Below are 25,199 nucleotides of genomic sequence, written 5' to 3' on the forward strand. Positions count from 1 at the left end.
GTCTCATCCAGCTGTGGGTCTAGATATGGTCATTCCAGGTTGCATCACAGCCCCTGAACGAATTTTGTAGGAATTTCTCTCTCTTTCACTGTCTTTGGTTCATGGGTTTTTAAAAGTAATTTATTTTTCTAATGGGGTTTAGCTGCTTTTCACTGCTGTGTTTATGCCGCTTTATACCCACTTGACTCACTTACACAGAGATACCAATACATAGGTTTTAGGATTCTTACTAGTCAGATATATTCTTGTGCGGTGAATAGGGGGTGTTGAGTCCAGTTCACTGAGCAAGGAGTAGGTCTTGTCTATTACATATTGGGTTTATGGAACGGTATCTGAGCTAATTTGAAACCCTTCTTTTATGCGTCACCCCACCTCCCCTTTCCCGTTCAGCAGCCATAGTGTGATTTCTAAATGTGTGACTCTGTTCTGTTTTGTAATTCAGTTCAAGTGTAGCGATTTTTACCTTCCCTGTATAAGTGATATCTTATGATAAGTGTCTTTTTCTGTGTGACTTATTTCACTTAGAATCGTCGTACCTAAATCCACTCATCATGCTGCTACTAGCCTTATGGCATTGATTTCACGGCTGAGTGATATTCCATTGTACATAAGGAGCACAGTTTCTTTATCCATTTTTCTCTTTCCTGGGATATTTAAGGTGTAACGAAGTGGAGGTTCTTGCCAACAGAGCAGCCCTAAACTTTGGGGTGCCTGTGTCTTGCTGATTTTTAGTTTTCCCAATTTATACGCCCATGAGTGGAAGTGCCCTATGCTCTCTAAGCTGTGTTTTTTAGATGTTCCAGGACACACCGTACGCTTCTCCAGAGTGGCTGTTGGCAATTTACATCCCGCCCGTCAGCGTAGCAAGGCTCCCACTTCTCCATGGCTTGTCCTGCATTTCTGGTTTTGACACCCTTTTCAGCATGGCCCTCTTGACCGATGGGAAGCGAGGCTTCTTTGTAGCGCTGATTTGCCTTTCCAGGTTGCTTGTTTGGCCAAAAAGGGCGTATGCGTTTTTTCCTGAATATATTCAGGAAAAAACGCATACGCCCTTTTTGGCCAAGGGCAACATTGTCGACGTTTTGCCGCTTTTCATGTGCTTTAAAGGCGATTCGAATGTACCTCCTGAAATCTGTTTCCTGCAATTCTGCCTTGCTTTCAAATCCTCTTCGTTGCCTTCCCTCAAGATATTTGTGGACGATAGTTACCATTTATAACTCTGCAGGTTTGTGAATTGCAGTGCCCCTGAGCTCCATTTTTCCACTCGCTTTTTTGGGAGCTGGCCACAAAAGCACAGGATTGCTTCTGGCCCTCTTCTGGTTCCGGGGTCAGGCTGAGCCTGTGGCCAATGCTTCTTCCTGATGGAAAAATAGAGTGACCTGTCCCTGTCCCAACACCTAGAGCTAGTCTCTCATTGGTTCCCCCTCTTCCCGTTCATCCTCAGGACAAATTGCACCCTGTACGGAACAGGAGGTTAAAGGTGCTGATTCTCCAAGGAGGGAGATTGCTAGTAAAGCGGCTGGAATGGCGAACCCGAGCCCAAGGAGATGAGAAATGAGGTGCGGTTTAGAAACCTTTCCCGATCACACGGTGTACCATCTTCTGGGTTTCTCGTGCATGTGTTTGATGTAGGAAGATGCCCTTGAACCTGGAGATTTGGGACCCACGGGATGGGTACCACGCAGTATTACTTGAAAGGGTCTGCGTTTGCTCACCCAACCTCACCAAACCTCTCAGCCCCAAGAGTGTCCACCCTTATGTCTCATCCAGCTGTGGGTCTAGATATGGTCATTCCAGGTCGCATCACAGCCCCTGAACGAATTTTGTAGGAATTTCTCTCTCTTTCACTGTCTTTGGTTCATGGGTTTTTAAAAGTAATTTATTTTCATAATGGGGTTTAGCTGCTTTTCACTGCTGTGTTGATGCCGCTTTACACCCACTTGACTCACTTACACAGAGATATCAATACATAGGTTTTAGGATTCTTACTAGTCAGATATATTCTTGTGCGGTGAATAGGGGGTGTTGAGTCCAGTTCACTGAGCAAGGAGTAGGTCTTGTCTATTACATATTGGGTTTATGGAACGGTATCTGAGCTAATTTGAAACCCTTCTTTTATGCATCACCCCACCTCCCCTTTCCCGTTCAGCAGCCATAGTGTGATTTCTAAATGTGTGACTCTGTTCTGTTTTGTAATTCAGTTCAAGTGTAGCGATTTTTACATTCCCTCTATCAGTGATAGCTTATGATAAGTGTCTTTTTCTGTGTGACTTATTTCACTTAGAATCGTCGTACCTAAATCCACTCATCATGCTGCTACTAGCCTTATGGCATTGATTTCACGGCTGAGTGATATTCCATTGTACATAAGGAGCACAGTTTCTTTATCCATTTTTCTCTTTCCTGGGATATTTAAGGTGTAACGAAGTGGAGGTTCTTGTCAACAGAGCAGCCCTAAACTTTGGGGTGCCTGTGTCTTGCTGATTTTTAGTTTTCCCAATTTATACGCCCATGAGTGGAAGTGCCCTATGCTCTCTAAGCTGTGTTTTTTAGATGTTCCAGGACACACCGGACACTTCTCCAGAGTGGCTGTTGGCAATTTACATCCCGCCCATCAGAGTAGCAAGGCTCGCACTTCTCCATGGCCTGTCCTGCATTTCTGGTTTTGACACTTTTTTCAGCATGGCCCTCTTGACCGATGGGAAGCGAGGCTTCTTTGTAGCGCTGATTTGCCTTTCCAGGTGGCTTGGTTGGCCAAAAAGGGCGTATGCGTTTTTTCCTGAATATATTCAGGAAAAAACGCATACGCCCTTTTTGGCCAAGGGCAACATTGTCGACGTTTTGCCGCTTTTCATGTGCTTTAAAAGCGATTCGAATCTACCTCCTGAAATCTGTTTCCTGCAATTCTGCCTTGCTTTCAAATCCTCTTCGTTGCCTTCCCTCAAGATATTTGTGGACGAGAGTTATCATTTATAACTCTGCAGGTTTGTGAATTGCAGTGCCCCTGAGCTCCATTTTTCCACTCGCTTTTTTGGGAGCTGGCCACAAAAGCACAGGATTGCTTGTGGTCCTCTTCTGGTTACGGGGTCAGGCTGAGCCTGTGGCTAATGCTTCTTCCTGATGGAAAAATAGAGTGACCTGTGCCTGTCCCAACACCTAGAGCTAGTCTCTCATTGGTTCCCCCTCTTCCCGTTCATCCTCAGGACAAATTGCAACCTGTACGGAACAGGAGGTTAAAGGTGCTGATTCTCCAAGGAGGGAGATTGCTAGTAAAGCGGCTGGAATGGCGAACCCGAGCCCAAGGAGATGAGAAATGAGGTGCGGTTTAGAAACCTTTCCCGATCACACGGTGTACCATCTTCTGGGTTTCTCGTGCATGTTTTTGATGTAGGAAGATGCCCTTGAACCTGGAGATTTGGGACCCACGGGATGGGTACCACGCAGTATTACTTGAAAGGGTCTGCGTTTGCTCACCCAACCTCACCAAACCTCTCAGCCCCAAGAGTGTCCACCCTTATGTCTCATCCAGCTGTGGGTCTAGATATGGTCATTCCAGGTCGCATCACAGCCCCTGAACGAATTTTGTAGGAATTTCTCTCTCTTTCACTGTCTTTGGTTCATGGGTTTTTAAAAGTAATTCATTTTCATAATGGGGTTTAGCTGCTTTTCACTGCTGTGTTTATGCCGCTTTACACCCACTTGACTCACTTACACAGAGATATCAATACATAGGTTTTAGGATTCTTACTAGTCAGATATATTCTTGTGCGGTGAATAGGGGGTGTTGAGTCCAGTTCACTGAGCAAGGAGTAGGCCTTGTCTATTACATGTTGGGTTTATGGAACGGTATCTGAGCTAATTTGAAACCCTTGTTTTATGCATCACCCCACCTCACCTTTCCCGTTTAGCAGCCATAGTGTGTTTTCTAAATGTGTGACTCTGTTCTGTTTTGTAATTCAGTTCAAGTGTAGGGATTTTAACATTCCCTCTATAAGTGTTAGATTATGATAAGTGTCTTTTTCTGTGTGACTTATTTCACTTAGAATCGTCGTACCTAAATCCATTCATCATGCTGCTACTAGCATTATAACATTGATTTCAAGGCTGAGTGATATTCCATTGTACATACGGACCACGACTTCTTTATCCATTTTTCTCTTTCCTGGGATATTTAAGGTGTAACGAAGTGGAGGTTCTTGTCAACAGAGCAGCCCTAAACTTTGGGGTGCCTGTGTCTTGCTGATTTTTAGTTTTCCCAATTTATACGCCCATGAGTGGAAGTGCCCTATGCTCTCTAAGCTGTGTTTTTTAGATGTTCCAGGACACACCGGACACTTCTCCAGAGTGGCTGTTGGCAATTTACATCCCGCCCATCAGCGAAGCAAGGCTCCCACTGCTCCATGGCCTGTCCTGCATTTCTGGTTTTGACACTTTTTTCAGCATGGCCTTCTTGACCGATGGGAAGCGAGGCTTCTTTGTAGCGCTGATTTGCCTTTCCAGGTGGCTTGGTTGGCCAAAAAGGGCAACATTGTCGACGTTTTTCCGCTTTTCATGTGCTTTAAAGGCGATTCGAATCTACCTCCTGAAATCTGTTTCCTGCAATTCTGCCTTGCTTTCAAATCCTCTTCGTTGCCTTCCCTGAAGATATTTGTGGACGAGAGTTATCATTTATAACTCTGCAGGTTTGTGAATTGCAGTGCCCCTGAGCTCCATTTTTCCACTCGCTTTTTTGGGAGCTGGCCACAAAAGCACAGTATTGCTTGTGGTCCTCTTCTGGTTACGGGGTCAGGCTGAGCCTGTGGCTAATGCTTCTTCCTGATGGAAAAATAGAGTGACCTGTGCCTGTCCCAACACCTAGAGCTAGTCTCTCATTGGTTCCCCCTCTTCCCGTTCATCCTCAGGACAAATTGCAACCTGTACGGAACAGGAGGTTAAAGGTGCTGATTCTCCAAGGAGGGAGATTGCTAGTAAAGCGGCTGGAATGGCGAACCCGAGCCCAAGGAGATGAGAAATGAGGTGCGGTTTAGAAACCTTTCCCGATCACACGGTGTACCATCTTCTGGGTTTCTCGTGCATGTTTTTGATGTAGGAAGATGCCCTTGAACCTGGAGATTTGGGACCCACGGGATGGGTACCACGCAGTATTACTTGAAAGGGTCTGCGTTTGCTCACCCAACCTCACCAAACCTCTCAGCCCCAAGAGTGTCCACCCTTATGTCTCATCCAGCTGTGGGTCTAGATATGGTCATTCCAGGTCGCATCACAGCCCCTGAACGAATTTTGTAGGAATTTCTCTCTCTTTCACTGTCTTTGGTTCATGGGTTTTTAAAAGTAATTTATTTTCATAATGGGGTTTATCTGCTTTTCACTGCTGTGTTTATGCCGCTTTACACCCACTAGACTCACTTACACAGAGATATCAATACATAGGTTTTAGGATTCTTACTAGTCAGATACATTCTTGTGCGGTGAATAGGGGGTGTTGAGTCCAGTTCACTGAGCAAGGAGTAGGTCTTGTCTATTACATATTGGGTTTATGGAACGGTATCTGAGCTAATTTGAAACCCTTCTTTTATGCATCACCCCACCTCCCCTTTCCCGTTCAGCAGCCATAGTGTGATTTCTAAATGTGTGACTCTGTTCTGTTTTGTAATTCAGTTCAAGTGTAGCGATTTTTACATTCCCTCTATCAGTGATAGCTTATGATAAGTGTCTTTTTCTGTGTGACTTATTTCACTTAGAATCGTCGTACCTAAATCCACTCATCATGCTGCTACTAGCCTTATGGCATTGATTTCACGGCTGAGTGATATTCCATTGTACATAAGGAGCACAGTTTCTTTATCCATTTTTCTCTTTCCTGGGATATTTAAGGTGTAACGAAGTGGAGGTTCTTGTCAACAGAGCAGCCCTAAACTTTGGGGTGCCTGTGTCTTGCTGATTTTTAGTTTTCCCAATTTATACGCCCATGAGTGGAAGTGCCCTATGCTCTCTAAGCTGTGGTTTTTAGATGTTCCAGGACACACCGGACACTTCTCCAGAGTGGCTGTTGGCAATTTACATCCCGCCCATCAGCGTAGCAAGGCTCCCACTTCTCCATGGCCAGTCCTGCATTTCTGGTTTTGACACTTTTTTCAGCATGGCCCTCTTGACCGATGGGAAGCGAGGCTTCTTTGTAGCGCTGATTTGCCTTTCCAGGTGGCTTGGTTGGCCAAAAAGGGCGTATGCGTTTTTTCCTGAATATATTCAGGAAAAAACGCATACGCCCTTTTTGGCCAAGGGCAACATTGTCGACGTTTTGCCGCTTTTCATGTGCTTTAAAGGCGATTCGAATGTACCTCCTGAAATCTGTTTCCTGCAATTCTGCCTTGCTTTCAAATCCTCTTCGTTGCCTTCCCTCAAGATATTTGTGGACGATAGTTACCATTTATAACTCTGCAGGTTTGTGAATTGCAGTGCCCCTGAGCTCCATTTTTCCACTCGCTTTTTTGGGAGCTGGCCACAAAAGCACAGGATTGCTTCTGGCCCTGTTCTGGTTCCGGGGGGCAGGCTGAGCCTGTGGCTAATGCTTCTTCCTGATGGGAAAATAGAGTGACCTGTGCCTGTCCCAACACCTAGAGCTAGTCTCTCATTGGTTCCCCCTCTTCCCGTTCATCCTCAGGACAAATTGCAACCTGTACGGAACAGGAGATTAAAGGTGCTGATTCTCCAAGGAGGGAGATTGCTAGTAAAGTGGCTGGAATGGCGAACCCGAGCGCAAGGAGATTAGAAATGAGGTGCGTTTTAGAAACCTTTCCCGATCACACGGTGTACCATCTTCTGGCTTTCTCGTGCATGTTTTTGATGTAGGAAGATGCCCTTGAACCTGGAGATTTGGGACCCACGAGATGGGTACCACGCAGTATTACTTGAAAGGGTCTGCGTTTGCTCACCCAAACCTCACCAAACCTCTCAGCCCCAAGAGTGTCCACCCTTATGTCTCATCCAGCTGTGGGTCTAGATATGGTCATTCCAGGTTGCATCACAGCCCCTGAACGAATTTTGTAGGAATTTCTCTCTCTTTCACTGTCTTTGGTTCATGGGTTTTTAAAAGTAATTTATTTTTATAATGGGGTTTAGCTGCTTTTCACTGCCTTGTTTATGCCGCTTTATACCCACTTGACTCACTTACACAGAGATACAAATACATAGGTTTTAGGATTCTTACTAGTCAGATATATTCTTGTGCGGTGAATAGGGGGTGTTGAGTCCAGTTCACTGAGCAAGGAGTAGGTCTTGTCTATTACATATTGGGTTTATGGAACGGTATCTGAGCTAATTTGAAACCCTTCTTTTATGCGTCACCCCACCTCCCCTTTCCCGTTCAGCAGCCATAGCGTGATTTCTAAATGTGTGACTCTGTTCTGTTTTGTAATTCAGTTCAAGTGTAGCGATTTTTACATTCCCTGTATAAGTGATATCTTATGATAAGTGTCTTTTTCTGTGTGACTTATTTCACTTAGAATCGTCGTACCTAAATCCACTCATCATGCTGCTACTAGCCTTATGGCATTGATTTCACGGCCGAGTGATATTCCATTGTACATAAGGAGCACAGTTTCTTTATCCATTTTTCTCTTTCCTGGGATATATAAGGTGTAACAAAGTGGAGGTTCTTGCCAACAGAGCAGCCCTAAACTTTTGGGTGCCTGTGTCTTGCTGATTTTTACTTTTCCCAATTTATACGCCCATGAGTGGAAGTGCCCTATCCTCTCTAAGCTGTGTTTTTTAGATATTCCAGGACACACCGTACACTTCTCCAGAGTGGCTGTTGGCAATTTACATCCCGCACATCAGCGTAGCAAGGCTCCCACTTCTCCATGGCTTGTCCTGCATTTCTGGTTTTGACAGTCTTTTCAGCATGGCCCTCTTGACCGATGGGAAGCGAGGCTTCTTTGTAGCGCTGATTTGCCTTTCCAGGTTGCTTGGTTGGCCAAAAAGGGCGTATGCGTTTTTTCCTGAATATATTCAGGAAAAAACGCATACGCCCTTTTTGGCCAAGGGCAACATTGTCGACGTTTTGCCGCTTTTCATGTGCTTTAAAGGCGATTCGAATCTACCTCCTGAAGTCTGTTTCCTGCAATTCTGCCTTGCTTTCAAATCCTCTTCGTTGCCTTCCCTCAATATATTTGTGGACGAGAGTTATCATTTATAACTCTGCAGGTTTGTGAATTGCAGTGCCCCTGAGCTCCATTTTTCAACTCGCTTTTTTGGGAGCTGGCCGCAAAAGCACAGGATTGCTTCTGTCCCTATTCTCGTTCCGGGGGGCAGGCTGAGCCTGTGGCTAATGCTTCTTCCTGATGGGAAAATAGAGTGACCTGTGCCTGTCCCAACACCTAGAGCTAGTCTCTCATTGGTTCCCCCTCTTCCCGTTCATCCTCAGGACAAATTGCAACCTGTACAGAACAGGAGGTTAAAGGTGCTGATTCTCCAAGGAGGGAGATTGCTAGTAAAGCGGCTGAAATGGCGTACCCGAGACCAAGGAGATGAGAAATGAGGTGCGTTTTAGAAATCTTTCCCGATCACACGGTGTATCATCTTCTGGGTTTCTCGTGCATTTTTTCGATGTAGGAAGATGCCCTTGAACCTGGAGATTTGGGACCCACGAGATGGGTACCACGCAGTATTACTTGAAAGGGTCTGCGTTTGCTCACCCAACCTCACCAAACCTCTCAGCCCCAAGAGTGTCCACCCTTATGTCTCATCCAGCTGTGGGTCTAGATATGGTCATTCCAGGTTGCATCACAGCCCCTGAACGAATTTTGTAGGAATTTCTCTCTCTTTCACTGTCTTTGGTTCATGGGTTTTTAAAAGTAATTTATTTTTCTAATGGGGTTTAGCTGCTTTTCACTGCTGTGTTTATGCCGCTTTATACCCACTTGACTCACTTACACAGAGATACCAATACATAGGTTTTAGGATTCTTACTAGTCAGATATATTCTTGTGCGGTGAATAGGGGGTGTCGAGTCCAGTTCACTGAGCAAGGAGTAGGTCTTGTCTATTACATATTGGGTTTATGGAACGGTATCTGAGCTAATTTGAAACCCTTCTTTTATGCGTCACCCCACCTCCCCTTTCCCGTTCAGCAGCCATAGTGTGATTTCTAAATGTGTGACTCTGTTCTGTTTTGTAATTCAGTTCAAGTGTAGCGATTTTTACCTTCCCTGTATAAGTGATATCTTATGATAAGTGTCTTTTTCTGTGTGACTTATTTCACTTAGAATCGTCGTACCTAAATCCACTCATCATGCTGCTACTAGCCTTATGGCATTGATTTCACGGCTGAGTGATATTCCATTGTACATAAGGAGCACAGTTTCTTTATCCATTTTTCTCTTTCCTGGGATATTTAAGGTGTAACGAAGTGGAGGTTCTTGCCAACAGAGCAGCCCTAAACTTTGGGGTGCCTGTGTCTTGCTGATTTTTAGTTTTCCCAATTTATACGCCCATGAGTGGAAGTGCCCTATGCTCTCTAAGCTGTGTTTTTTAGATGTTCCAGGACACACCGTACGCTTCTCCAGAGTGGCTGTTGGCAATTTACATCCCGCCCGTCAGCGTAGCAAGGCTCCCACTTCTCCATGGCTTGTCCTGCATTTCTGGTTTTGACACTCTTTTCAGCATGGCCCTCTTGACCGATGGGAAGCGAGGCTTCTTTGTAGCGCTGATTTGCCTTTCCAGGTTGCTTGTTTGGCCAAAAAGGGCGTATGCGTTTTTTCCTGAATATATTCAGGAAAAAACGCATACGCCCTTTTGGCCAAGGGCAACATTGTCGACGTTTTGCCGCTTTTCATGTGCTTTAAAGGTGATTCGAATCTACCTCCTGAAGTCTGTTTCCTGCAATTCTGCCTTGCTTTCAAATCCTCTTCGTTGCCTTCCCTCAATATATTTGTGGACGAGAGTTATCATTTATAACTCTGCAGGTTTGTGAATTGCAGTGCCCCTGAGCTCCATTTTTCAACTCGCTTTTTTGGGAGCTGGCCGCAAAAGCACAGGATTGCTTCTGTCCCTATTCTCGTTCCGGGGGGCAGGCTGAGCCTGTGGCTAATGCTTCTTCCTGATGGGAAAATAGAGTGACCTGTGCCTGTCCCAACACCTAGAGCTAGTCTCTCATTGGTTCCCCCTCTTCCCGTTCATCCTCAGGACAAATTGCAACCTGTACAGAACAGGAGGTTAAAGGTGCTGATTCTCCAAGGAGGGAGATTGCTAGTAAAGCGGCTGGAATGGCGAACCCGAGCCCAAGGAGATGAGAAATGAGGTGCGGTTTAGAAACCTTTCCCGATCACACGGTGTACCATCTTCTGGGTTTCTCGTGCATGTGTTTGATGTAGGAAGATGCCCTTGAACCTGGAGATTTGGGACCCACGGGATGGGTACCACGCAGTATTACTTGAAAGGGTCTGCGTTTGCTCACCCAACCTCACCAAACCTCTCAGCCCCAAGAGTGTCCACCCTTATGTCTCATCCAGCTGTGGGTCTAGATATGGTCATTCCAGGTCGCATCACAGCCCCTGAACGAATTTTGTAGGAATTTCTCTCTCTTTCACTGTCTTTGGTTCATGGGTTTTTAAAAGTAATTTATTTTCATAATGGGGTTTAGCTGCTTTTCACTGCTGTGTTGATGCCGCTTTACACCCACTTGACTCACTTACACAGAGATATCAATACATAGGTTTTAGGATTCTTACTAGTCAGATATATTCTTGTGCGGTGAATAGGGGGTGTTGAGTCCAGTTCACTGAGCAAGGAGTAGGTCTTGTCTATTACATATTGGGTTTATGGAACGGTATCTGAGCTAATTTGAAACCCTTCTTTTATGCATCACCCCACCTCCCCTTTCCCGTTCAGCAGCCATAGTGTGATTTCTAAATGTGTGACTCTGTTCTGTTTTGTAATTCAGTTCAAGTGTAGCGATTTTTACATTCCCTCTATCAGTGATAGCTTATGATAAGTGTCTTTTTCTGTGTGACTTATTTCACTTAGAATCGTCGTACCTAAATCCACTCATCATGCTGCTACTAGCCTTATGGCATTGATTTCACGGCTGAGTGATATTCCATTGTACATAAGGAGCACAGTTTCTTTATCCATTTTTCTCTTTCCTGGGATATTTAAGGTGTAACGAAGTGGAGGTTCTTGTCAACAGAGCAGCCCTAAACTTTGGGGTGCCTGTGTCTTGCTGATTTTTAGTTTTCCCAATTTATACGCCCATGAGTGGAAGTGCCCTATGCTCTCTAAGCTGTGTTTTTTAGATGTTCCAGGACACACCGGACACTTCTCCAGAGTGGCTGTTGGCAATTTACATCCCGCCCATCAGCGTAGCAAGGCTCGCACTTCTCCATGGCCTGTCCTGCATTTCTGGTTTTGACACTTTTTTCAGCATGGCCCTCTTGACCGATGGGAAGCGAGGCTTCTTTGTAGCGCTGATTTGCCTTTCCAGGTGGCTTGGTTGGCCAAAAAGGGCGTATGCGTTTTTTCCTGAATATATTCAGGAAAAAACGCATACGCCCTTTTTGGCCAAGGGCAACATTGTCGACGTTTTGCCGCTTTTCATGTGCTTTAAAAGCGATTCGAATCTACCTCCTGAAATCTGTTTCCTGCAATTCTGCCTTGCTTTCAAATCCTCTTCGTTGCCTTCCCTCAAGATATTTGTGGACGAGAGTTATCATTTATAACTCTGCAGGTTTGTGAATTGCAGTGCCCCTGAGCTCCATTTTTCCACTCGCTTTTTTGGGAGCTGGCCACAAAAGCACAGGATTGCTTGTGGTCCTCTTCTGGTTACGGGGTCAGGCTGAGCCTGTGGCTAATGCTTCTTCCTGATGGAAAAATAGAGTGACCTGTGCCTGTCCCAACACCTAGAGCTAGTCTCTCATTGGTTCCCCCTCTTCCCGTTCATCCTCAGGACAAATTGCAACCTGTACAGAACAGGAGGTTAAAGGTGCTGATTCTCCAAGGAGGGAGATTGCTAGTAAAGCGGCTGGAATGGCGAACCCGAGCCCAAGGAGATGAGAAATGAGGTGCGGTTTAGAAACCTTTCCCGATCACACGGTGTACCATCTTCTGGGTTTCTCGTGCATGTGTTTGATGTAGGAAGATGCCCTTGAACCTGGAGATTTGGGACCCACGGGATGGGTACCACGCAGTATTACTTGAAAGGGTCTGCGTTTGCTCACCCAACCTCACCAAACCTCTCAGCCCCAAGAGTGTCCACCCTTATGTCTCATCCAGCTGTGGGTCTAGATATGGTCATTCCAGGTCGCATCACAGCCCCTGAACGAATTTTGTAGGAATTTCTCTCTCTTTCACTGTCTTTGGTTCATGGGTTTTTAAAAGTAATTTATTTTCATAATGGGGTTTAGCTGCTTTTCACTGCTGTGTTGATGCCGCTTTACACCCACTTGACTCACTTACACAGAGATATCAATACATAGGTTTTAGGATTCTTACTAGTCAGATATATTCTTGTGCGGTGAATAGGGGGTGTTGAGTCCAGTTCACTGAGCAAGGAGTAGGTCTTGTCTATTACATATTGGGTTTATGGAACGGTATCTGAGCTAATTTGAAACCCTTCTTTTATGCATCACCCCACCTCCCCTTTCCCGTTCAGCAGCCATAGTGTGATTTCTAAATGTGTGACTCTGTTCTGTTTTGTAATTCAGTTCAAGTGTAGCGATTTTTACATTCCCTCTATCAGTGATAGCTTATGATAAGTGTCTTTTTCTGTGTGACTTATTTCACTTAGAATCGTCGTACCTAAATCCACTCATCATGCTGCTACTAGCCTTATGGCATTGATTTCACGGCTGAGTGATATTCCATTGTACATAAGGAGCACAGTTTCTTTATCCATTTTTCTCTTTCCTGGGATATTTAAGGTGTAACGAAGTGGAGGTTCTTGTCAACAGAGCAGCCCTAAACTTTGGGGTGCCTGTGTCTTGCTGATTTTTAGTTTTCCCAATTTATACGCCCATGAGTGGAAGTGCCCTATGCTCTCTAAGCTGTGTTTTTTAGATGTTCCAGGACACACCGGACACTTCTCCAGAGTGGCTGTTGGCAATTTACATCCCGCCCATCAGCGTAGCAAGGCTCGCACTTCTCCATGGCCTGTCCTGCATTTCTGGTTTTGACACTTTTTTCAGCATGGCCCTCTTGACCGATGGGAAGCGAGGCTTCTTTGTAGCGCTGATTTGCCTTTCCAGGTGGCTTGGTTGGCCAAAAAGGGCGTATGCGTTTTTTCCTGAATATATTCAGGAAAAAACGCATACGCCCTTTTTGGCCAAGGGCAACATTGTCGACGTTTTGCCGCTTTTCATGTGCTTTAAAAGCGATTCGAATCTACCTCCTGAAATCTGTTTCCTGCAATTCTGCCTTGCTTTCAAATCCTCTTCGTTGCCTTCCCTCAAGATATTTGTGGACGAGAGTTATCATTTATAACTCTGCAGGTTTGTGAATTGCAGTGCCCCTGAGCTCCATTTTTCCACTCGCTTTTTTGGGAGCTGGCCACAAAAGCACAGGATTGCTTGTGGTCCTCTTCTGGTTACGGGGTCAGGCTGAGCCTGTGGCTAATGCTTCTTCCTGATGGAAAAATAGAGTGACCTGTGCCTGTCCCAACACCTAGAGCTAGTCTCTCATTGGTTCCCCCTCTTCCCGTTCATCCTCAGGACAAATTGCAACCTGTACGGAACAGGAGGTTAAAGGTGCTGATTCTCCAAGGAGGGAGATTGCTAGTAAAGCGGCTGGAATGGCGAACCCGAGCCCAAGGAGATGAGAAATGAGGTGCGGTTTAGAAACCTTTCCCGATCACACGGTGTACCATCTTCTGGGTTTCTCGTGCATGTTTTTGATGTAGGAAGATGCCCTTGAACCTGGAGATTTGGGACCCACGGGATGGGTACCACGCAGTATTACTTGAAAGGGTCTGCGTTTGCTCACCCAACCTCACCAAACCTCTCAGCCCCAAGAGTGTCCAACCTTATGTCTCATCCAGCTGTGGGTCTAGATATGGTCATTCCAGGTCGCATCACAGCCCCTGAACGAATTTTGTAGGAATTTCTCTCTCTTTCACTGTCTTTGGTTCATGGGTTTTTAAAAGTAATTCATTTTCATAATGGGGTTTAGCTGCTTTTCACTGCTGTGTTTATGCCGCTTTACACCCACTTGACTCACTTACACAGAGATATCAATACATAGGTTTTAGGATTCTTACTAGTCAGATATATTCTTGTGCGGTGAATAGGGGGTGTTGAGTCCAGTTCACTGAGCAAGGAGTAGGCCTTGTCTATTACATGTTGGGTTTATGGAACGGTATCTGAGCTAATTTGAAACCCTTGTTTTATGCATCACCCCACCTCACCTTTCCCGTTTAGCAGCCATAGTGTGTTTTCTAAATGTGTGACTCTGTTCTGTTTTGTAATTCAGTTCAAGTGTAGGGATTTTAACATTCCCTCTATAAGTGTTAGATTATGATAAGTGTCTTTTTCTGTGTGACTTATTTCACTTAGAATCGTCGTACCTAAATCCATTCATCATGCTGCTACTAGCATTATAACATTGATTTCAAGGCTGAGTGATATTCCATTGTACATACGGACCACGACTTCTTTATCCATTTTTCTCTTTCCTGGGATATTTAAGGTGTAACGAAGTGGAGGTTCTTGTCAACAGAGCAGCCCTAAACTTTGGGGTGCCTGTGTCTTGCTGATTTTTAGTTTTCCCAATTTATACGCCCATGAGTGGAAGTGCCCTATGCTCTCTAAGCTGTGTTTTTTAGATGTTCCAGGACACACCGTACGCTTCTCCAGAGTGGCTGTTGGCAATTTACATCCCGCCCGTCAGCGTAGCAAGGCTCCCACTTCTCCATGGCTTGTCCTGCATTTCTGGTTTTGACACTCTTTTCAGCATGGCCCTCTTGACCGATGGGAAGCGAGGCTTCTTTGTAGCGCTGATTTGCCTTTCCAGGTTGCTTGTTTGGCCAAAAAGGGCGTATGCGTTTTTTCCTGAATATATTCAGGAAAAAACGCATACGCCCTTTTGGCCAAGGGCAACATTGTCGACGTTTTGCCGCTTTTCATGTGCTTTAAAGGTGATTCGAATCTACCTCCTGAAGTCTGTTTCCTGCAATTCTGCCTTGCTTTCAAATCCTCTTCGTTGCCTTCCCTCAATATATTTGTGGACGAGAGTTATCATTTATAACTCTGCAGGTTTGTGAATTGCAGTGCCCCTGAGCTCCATTTTTCAACTCGCTTTTTTGGGAGCTGGCCGCAAAAGCACAGGATTGCTTCTGTCCCTATTCTCGTTCCGGGGGGCAGGCTGAGCCTGTGGCTAATGCTTCTTCCTGATGGGAAAATAGAGTGACCTGTGCCTGTCCCAACACCTAGAGCTAGTCTCTCATTGGTTCCCCCTCTTCCCGTTCATCCTCAGGACAAATTGCAACCTGTACAGAACAGGAGGTTAAAGGTGCTGATTCTCCAAGGAGGGAGATTGCTAGTAAAGCGGCTGGAATGGCGAACCCGAGCCCAAGGAGATGAGAAATGAGGTGCGGTTTAGAAACCTTTCCCGATCACACGGTGTACCATCTTCTGGGTTTCTCGTGCATGTGTTTGATGTAGGAAGATGCCCTTGAACCTGGAGATTTGGGACCCACGGGATGGGTACCACGCAGTATTACTTGAAAGGGTCTGCGTTTGCTCACCCAACCTCACCAAACCTCTCAGCCCCAAGAGTGTCCACCCTTATGTCTCATCCAGCTGTGGGTCTAGATATGGTCATTCCAGGTCGCATCACAGCCCCTGAACGAATTTTGTAGGAATTTCTCTCTCTTTCACTGTCTTTGGTTCATGGGTTTTTAAAAGTAATTTATTTTCATAATGGGGTTTAGCTGCTTTTCACTGCTGTGTTGATGCCGCTTTACACCCACTTGACTCACTTACACAGAGATATCAATACATAGGTTTTAGGATTCTTACTAGTCAGATATATTCTTGTGCGGTGAATAGGGGGTGTTGAGTCCAGTTCACTGAGCAAGGAGTAGGTCTTGTCTATTACATATTGGGTTTATGGAACGGTATCTGAGCTAATTTGAAACCCTTCTTTTATGCATCACCCCACCTCCCCTTTCCCGTTCAGCAGCCATAGTGTGATTTCTAAATGTGTGACTCTGTTCTGTTTTGTAATTCAGTTCAAGTGTAGCGATTTTTACATTCCCTCTATCAGTGATAGCTTATGATAAGTGTCTTTTTCTGTGTGACTTATTTCACTTAGAATCGTCGTACCTAAATCCACTCATCATGCTGCTACTAGCCTTATGGCATTGATTTCACGGCTGAGTGATATTCCATTGTACATAAGGAGCACAGTTTCTTTATCCATTTTTCTCTTTCCTGGGATATTTAAGGTGTAACGAAGTGGAGGTTCTTGTCAACAGAGCAGCCCTAAACTTTGGGGTGCCTGTGTCTTGCTGATTTTTAGTTTTCCCAATTTATACGCCCATGAGTGGAAGTGCCCTATGCTCTCTAAGCTGTGTTTTTTAGATGTTCCAGGACACACCGGACACTTCTCCAGAGTGGCTGTTGGCAATTTACATCCCGCCCATCAGCGTAGCAAGGCTCGCACTTCTCCATGGCCTGTCCTGCATTTCTGGTTTTGACACTTTTTTCAGCATGGCCCTCTTGACCGATGGGAAGCGAGGCTTCTTTGTAGCGCTGATTTGCCTTTCCAGGTGGCTTGGTTGGCCAAAAAGGGCGTATGCGTTTTTTCCTGAATATATTCAGGAAAAAACGCATACGCCCTTTTTGGCCAAGGGCAACATTGTCGACGTTTTGCCGCTTTTCATGTGCTTTAAAAGCGATTCGAATCTACCTCCTGAAATCTGTTTCCTGCAATTCTGCCTTGCTTTCAAATCCTCTTCGTTGCCTTCCCTCAAGATATTTGTGGACGAGAGTTATCATTTATAACTCTGCAGGTTTGTGAATTGCAGTGCCCCTGAGCTCCATTTTTCCACTCGCTTTTTTGGGAGCTGGCCACAAAAGCACAGGATTGCTTGTGGTCCTCTTCTGGTTACGGGGTCAGGCTGAGCCTGTGGCTAATGCTTCTTCCTGATGGAAAAATAGAGTGACCTGTGCCTGTCCCAACACCTAGAGCTAGTCTCTCATTGGTTCCCCCTCTTCCCGTTCATCCTCAGGACAAATTGCAACCTGTACGGAACAGGAGGTTAAAGGTGCTGATTCTCCAAGGAGGGAGATTGCTAGTAAAGCGGCTGGAATGGCGAACCCGAGCCCAAGGAGATGAGAAATGAGGTGCGGTTTAGAAACCTTTCCCGATCACACGGTGTACCATCTTCTGGGTTTCTCGTGCATGTGTTTGATGTAGGAAGATGCCCTTGAACCTGGAGATTTGGGACCCACGGGATGGGTACCACGCAGTATTACTTGAAAGGGTCTGCGTTTGCTCACCCAACCTCACCAAACCTCTCAGCCCCAAGAGTGTCCACCCTTATGTCTCATCCAGCTGTGGGTCTAGATATGGTCATTCCAGGTCGCATCACAGCCCCTGAACGAATTTTGTAGGAATTTCTCTCTCTTTCACTGTCTTTGGTTCATGGGTTTTTAAAAGTAATTTATTTTCATAATGGGGTTTAGCTGCTTTTCACTGCTGTGTTGATGCCGCTTTACACCCACTTGACTCACTTACACAGAGATATCAATACATAGGTTTTAGGATTCTTACTAGTCAGATATATTCTTGTGCGGTGAATAGGGGGTGTTGAGTCCAGTTCACTGAGCAAGGAGTAGGTCTTGTCTATTACATATTGGGTTTATGGAACGGTATCTGAGCTAATTTGAAACCCTTCTTTTATGCATCACCCCACCTCCCCTTTCCCGTTCAGCAGCCATAGTGTGATTTCTAAATGTGTGACTCTGTTCTGTTTTGTAATTCAGTTCAAGTGTAGCGATTTTTACATTCCCTCTATCAGTGATAGCTTATGATAAGTGTCTTTTTCTGTGTGACTTATTTCACTTAGAATCGTCGTACCTAAATCCACTCATCATGCTGCTACTAGCCTTATGGCATTGATTTCACGGCTGAGTGATATTCCATTGTACATAAGGAGCACAGTTTCTTTATCCATTTTTCTCTTTCCTGGGATATTTAAGGTGTAACGAAGTGGAGGTTCTTGTCAACAGAGCAGCCCTAAACTTTGGGGTGCCTGTGTCTTGCTGATTTTTAGTTTTCCCAATTTATACGCCCATGAGTGGAAGTGCCCTATGCTCTCTAAGCTGTGTTTTTTAGATGTTCCAGGACACACCGGACACTTCTCCAGAGTGGCTGTTGGCAATTTACATCCCGCCCATCAGCGTAGCAAGGCTCGCACTTCTCCATGGCCTGTCCTGCATTTCTGGTTTTGACACTTTTTTCAGCATGGCCCTCTTGACCGATGGGAAGCGAGGCTTCTTTGTAGCGCTGATTTGCCTTTCCAGGTGGCTTGGTTGGCCAAAAAGGGCGTATGCGTTTTTTCCTGAATATATTCAGGAAAAAACGCATACGCCCTTTTTGGCCAAGGGCAACATTGTCGACGTTTTGCCGCTTTTCATGTGCTTTAAAAGCGATTCGAATCTACCTCCTGAAATCTGTTTCCTGCAATTCTGCCTTGCTTTCAAATCCTCTTCGTTGCCTTCCCTCAAGATATTTGTGGACGAGAGTTATCATTTATAACTCTGCAGGTTTGTGAATTGCAGTGCCCCTGAGCTCCATTTTTCCACTCGCTTTTTTGGGAGCTGGCCACAAAAGCACAGGATTGCTTGTGGTCCTCTTCTGGTTACGGGGTCAGGCTGAGCCTGTGGCTAATGCTTCTTCCTGATGGAAAAATAGAGTGACCTGTGCCTGTCCCAACACCTAGAGCTAGTCTCTCATTGGTTCCCCCTCTTCCCGTTCATCCTCAGGACAAATTGCAACCTGTACGGAACAGGAGGTTAAAGGTGCTGATTCTCCAAGGAGGGAGATTGCTAGTAAAGCGGCTGGAATGGCGAACCCGAGCCCAAGGAGATGAGAAATGAGGTGCGGTTTAGAAACCTTTCCCGATCACACGGTGTACCATCTTCTGGGTTTCTCGTGCATGTGTTTGATGTAGGAAGATGCCCTTGAACCTGGAGATTTGGGACCCACGGGATGGGTACCACGCAGTATTACTTGAAAGGGTCTGCGTTTGCTCACCCAACCTCACCAAACCTCTCAGCCCCAAGAGTGTCCACCCTTATGTCTCATCCAGCTGTGGGTCTAGATATGGTCATTCCAGGTCGCATCACAGCCCCTGAACGAATTTTGTAGGAATTTCTCTCTCTTTCACTGTCTTTGGTTCATGGGTTTTTAAAAGTAATTTATTTTCATAATGGGGTTTAGCTGCTTTTCACTGCTGTGTTGATGCCGCTTTACACCCACTTGACTCACTTACACAGAGATATCAATACATAGGTTTTAGGATTCTTACTAGTCAGATATATTCTTGTGCGGTGAATAGGGGGTGTTGAGTCCAGTTCACTGAGCAAGGAGTAGGTCTTGTCTATTACATATTGGGTTTATGGAACGGTATCTGAGCTAATTTGAAACCCTTCTTTTATGCATCACCCCACCTCCCCTTTCCCGTTCAGCAGCCATAGTGTGATTTCTAAATGTGTGACTCTGTTCTGTTTTGTAATTCAGTTCAAGTGTAGCGATTTTTACATTCCCTCTATCAGTGATAGCTTATGATAAGTGTCTTTTTCTGTGTGACTTATTTCACTTAGAATCGTCGTACCTAAATCCACTCATCATGCTGCTACTAGCCTTATGGCATTGATTTCACGGCTGAGTGATATTCCATTGTACATAAGGAGCACAGTTTCTTTATCCATTTTTCTCTTTCCTGGGATATTTAAGGTGTAACGAAGTGGAGGTTCTTGTCAACAGAGCAGCCCTAAACTTTGGGGTGCCTGTGTCTTGCTGATTTTTAGTTTTCCCAATTTATACGCCCATGAGTGGAAGTGCCCTATGCTCTCTAAGCTGTGTTTTTTAGATGTTCCAGGACACACCGGACACTTCTCCAGAGTGGCTGTTGGCAATTTACATCCCGCCCATCAGCGTAGCAAGGCTCGCACTTCTCCATGGCCTGTCCTGCATTTCTGGTTTTGACACTTTTTTCAGCATGGCCCTCTTGACCGATGGGAAGCGAGGCTTCTTTGTAGCGCTGATTTGCCTTTCCAGGTGGCTTGGTTGGCCAAAAAGGGCGTATGCGTTTTTTCCTGAATATATTCAGGAAAAAACGCATACGCCCTTTTTGGCCAAGGGCAACATTGTCGACGTTTTGCCGCTTTTCATGTGCTTTAAAAGCGATTCGAATCTACCTCCTGAAATCTGTTTCCTGCAATTCTGCCTTGCTTTCAAATCCTCTTCGTTGCCTTCCCTCAAGATATTTGTGGACGAGAGTTATCATTTATAACTCTGCAGGTTTGTGAATTGCAGTGCCCCTGAGCTCCATTTTTCCACTCGCTTTTTTGGGAGCTGGCCACAAAAGCACAGGATTGCTTGTGGTCCTCTTCTGGTTACGGGGTCAGGCTGAGCCTGTGGCTAATGCTTCTTCCTGATGGAAAAATAGAGTGACCTGTGCCTGTCCCAACACCTAGAGCTAGTCTCTCATTGGTTCCCCCTCTTCCCGTTCATCCTCAGGACAAATTGCAACCTGTACGGAACAGGAGGTTAAAGGTGCTGATTCTCCAAGGAGGGAGATTGCTAGTAAAGCGGCTGGAATGGTGAACCCGAGCCCAAGGAGATGAGAAATGAGGTGCGGTTTAGAAACCTTTCCCGATCACACGGTGTACCATCTTCTGGGTTTCTCGTGCATGTTTTTGATGTAGGAAGATGCCCTTGAACCTGGAGATTTGGGACCCACGGGATGGGTACCACGCAGTATTACTTGAAAGGGTCTGCGTTTGCTCACCCAACCTCACCAAACCTCTCAGCCCCAAGAGTGTCCACCCTTATGTCTCATCCAGCTGTGGGTCTAGATATGGTCATTCCAGGTCGCATCACAGCCCCTGAACGAATTTTGTAGGAATTTCTCTCTCTTTCACTGTCTTTGGTTCATGGGTTTTTAAAAGTAATTCATTTTCATAATGGGGTTTAGCTGCTTTTCACTGCTGTGTTTATGCCGCTTTACACCCACTTGACTCACTTACACAGAGATATCAATACATAGGTTTTAGGATTCTTACTAGTCAGATATATTCTTGTGCGGTGAATAGGGGGTGTTGAGTCCAGTTCACTGAGCAAGGAGTAGGCCTTGTCTATTACATGTTGGGTTTATGGAACGGTATCTGAGCTAATTTGAAACCCTTGTTTTATGCATCACCCCACCTCACCTTTCCCGTTTAGCAGCCATAGTGTGTTTTCTAAATGTGTGACTCTGTTCTGTTTTGTAATTCAGTTCAAGTGTAGGGATTTTAACATTCCCTCTATAAGTGTTAGATTATGATAAGTGTCTTTTTCTGTGTGACTTATTTCACTTAGAATCGTCGTACCTAAATCCATTCATCATGCTGCTACTAGCATTATAACATTGATTTCAAGGCTGAGTGATATTCCATTGTACATACGGACCACGACTTCTTTATCCATTTTTCTCTTTCCTGGGATATTTAAGGTGTAACGAAGTGGAGGTTCTTGTCAACAGAGCAGCCCTAAACTTTGGGGTGCCTGTGTCTTGCTGATTTTTAGTTTTCCCAATTTATACGCCCATGAGTGGAAGTGCCCTATGCTCTCTAAGCTGTGTTTTTTAGATGTTCCAGGACACACCGGACACTTCTCCAGAGTGGCTGTTGGCAATTTACATCCCGCCCATCAGCGAAGCAAGGCTCCCACTGCTCCATGGCCTGTCCTGCATTTCTGGTTTTGACACTTTTTTCAGCATGGCCTTCTTGACCGATGGGAAGCGAGGCTTCTTTGTAGCGCTGATTTGCCTTTCCAGGTGGCTTGGTTGGCCAAAAAGGGCAACATTGTCGACGTTTTTCCGCTTTTCATGTGCTTTAAAGGCGATTCGAATCTACCTCCTGAAATCTGTTTCCTGCAATTCTGCCTTGCTTTCAAATCCTCTTCGTTGCCTTCCCTGAAGATATTTGTGGACGAGAGTTATCATTTATAACTCTGCAGGTTTGTGAATTGCAGTGCCCCTGAGCTCCATTTTTCCACTCGCTTTTTTGGGAGCTGGCCACAAAAGCACAGTATTGCTTGTGGTCCTCTTCTGGTTACGGGGTCAGGCTGAGCCTGTGGCTAATGCTTCTTCCTGATGGAAAAATAGAGTGACCTGTGCCTGTCCCAACACCTAGAGCTAGTCTCTCATTGGTTCCCCCTCTTCCCGTTCATCCTCAGGACAAATTGCAACCTGTACGGAACAGGAGGTTAAAGGTGCTGATTCTCCAAGGAGGGAGATTGCTAGTAAAGCGGCTGGAATGGCGAACCCGAGCCCAAGGAGATGAGAAATGAGGTGCGGTTTAGAAACCTTTCCCGATCACACGGTGTACCATCTTCTGGGTTTCTCGTGCATGTTTTTGATGTAGGAAGATGCCCTTGAACCTGGAGATTTGGGACCCACGGGATGGGTACCACGCAGTATTACTTGAAAGGGTCTGCGTTTGCTCACCCAACCTCACCAAACCTCTCAGCCCCAAGAGTGTCCACCCTTATGTCTCATCCAGCTGTGGGTCTAGATATGGTCATTCCAGGTCGCATCACAGCCCCTGAACGAATTTTGTAGGAATTTCTCTCTCTTTCACTGTCTTTGGTTCATGGGTTTTTAAAAGTAATTCATTTTCATAATGGGGTTTATCTGCTTTTCACTGCTGTGTTTATGCCGCTTTACACCCACTAGACTCACTTACACAGAGATATCAATACATAGGTTTTAGGATTCTTACTAGTCAGATACATTCTTGTGCGGTGAATAGGGGGTGTTGAGTCCAGTTCACTGAGCAAGGAGTAGGTCTTGTCTATTACATATTGGGTTTATGGAACGGTATCTGAGCTAATTTGAAACCCTTCTTTTATGCATCACCCCACCTCCCCTTTCCCGTTCAGCAGCCATAGTGTGATTTCTAAATGTGTGACTCTGTTCTGTTTTGTAATTCAGTTCAAGTGTAGCGATTTTTACATTCCCTCTATCAGTGATAGCTTATGATAAGTGTCTTTTTCTGTGTGACTTATTTCACTTAGAATCGTCGTACCTAAATCCACTCATCATGCTGCTACTAGCCTTATGGCATTGATTTCACGGCTGAGTGATATTCCATTGTACATAAGGAGCACAGTTTCTTTATCCATTTTTCTCTTTCCTGGGATATTTAAGGTGTAACGAAGTGGAGGTTCTTGTCAACAGAGCAGCCCTAAACTTTGGGGTGCCTGTGTCTTGCTGATTTTTAGTTTTCCCAATTTATACGCCCATGAGTGGAAGTGCCCTATGCTCTCTAAGCTGTGGTTTTTAGATGTTCCAGGACACACCGGACACTTCTCCACAGTGGCTGTTGGCAATTTACATCCCGCCCATCAGCGTAGCAAGGCTCCCACTTCTCCATGGCCAGTCCTGCATTTCTGGTTTTGACACTTTTTTCAGCATGGCCCTCTTGACCGATGGGAAGCGAGGCTTCTTTGTAGCGCTGATTTGCCTTTCCAGGTGGCTTGGTTGGCCAAAAAGGGCGTATGCGTTTTTTCCTGAATATATTCAGGAAAAAACGCATACGCCCTTTTTGGCCAAGGGCAACATTGTCGACGTTTTGCCGCTTTTCATGTGCTTTAAAGGCGATTCGAATGTACCTCCTGAAATCTGTTTCCTGCAATTCTGCCTTGCTTTCAAATCCTCTTCGTTGCCTTCCCTCAAGATATTTGTGGACGATAGTTACCATTTATAACTCTGCAGGTTTGTGAATTGCAGTGCCCCTGAGCTCCATTTTTCCACTCGCTTTTTTGGGAGCTGGCCACAAAAGCACAGGATTGCTTCTGGCCCTGTTCTGGTTCCGGGGGGCAGGCTGAGCCTGTGGCTAATGCTTCTTCCTGATGGGAAAATAGAGTGACCTGTGCCTGTCCCAACACCTAGAGCTAGTCTCTCATTGGTTCCCCCTCTTCCCGTTCATCCTCAGGACAAATTGCAACCTGTACGGAACAGGAGATTAAAGGTGCTGATTCTCCAAGGAGGGAGATTGCTAGTAAAGTGGCTGGAATGGCGAACCCGAGCGCAAGGAGATTAGAAATGAGGTGCGTTTTAGAAACCTTTCCCGATCACACGGTGTACCATCTTCTGGCTTTCTCGTGCATGTTTTTGATGTAGGAAGATGCCCTTGAACCTGGAGATTTGGGACCCACGAGATGGGTACCACGCAGTATTACTTGAAAGGGTCTGCGTTTGCTCACCCAAACCTCACCAAACCTCTCAGCCCCAAGAGTGTCCACCCTTATGTCTCATCCAGCTGTGGGTCTAGATATGGTCATTCCAGGTTGCATCACAGCCCCTGAACGAATTTTGTAGGAATTTCTCTCTCTTTCACTGTCTTTGGTTCATGGGTTTTTAAAAGTAATTTATTTTTATAATGGGGTTTAGCTGCTTTTCACTGCCTTGTTTATGCCGCTTTATACCCACTTGACTCACTTACACAGAGATACAAATACATAGGTTTTAGGATTCTTACTAGTCAGATATATTCTTGTGCGGTGAATAGGGGGTGTTGAGTCCAGTTCACTGAGCAAGGAGTAGGTCTTGTCTATTACATATTGGGTTTATGGAACGGTATCTGAGCTAATTTGAAACCCTTCTTTTATGCGTCACCCCACCTCCCCTTTCCCGTTCAGCAGCCATAGCGTGATTTCTAAATGTGTGACTCTGTTCTGTTTTGTAATTCAGTTCAAGTGTAGCGATTTTTACATTCCCTGTATAAGTGATATCTTATGATAAGTGTCTTTTTCTGTGTGACTTATTTCACTTAGAATCGTCGTACCTAAATCCACTCATCATGCTGCTACTAGCCTTATGGCATTGATTTCACGGCCGAGTGATATTCCATTGTACATAAGGAGCACAGTTTCTTTATCCATTTTTCTCTTTCCTGGGATATATAAGGTGTAACAAAGTGGAGGTTCTTGCCAACAGAG

Source organism: Balaenoptera borealis (assembly GCF_965194805.1).
Source record: "Balaenoptera borealis genome assembly, chromosome: 4".
In the NCBI taxonomy this organism is placed as follows: Eukaryota; Metazoa; Chordata; class Mammalia; order Artiodactyla; family Balaenopteridae; genus Balaenoptera; species Balaenoptera borealis.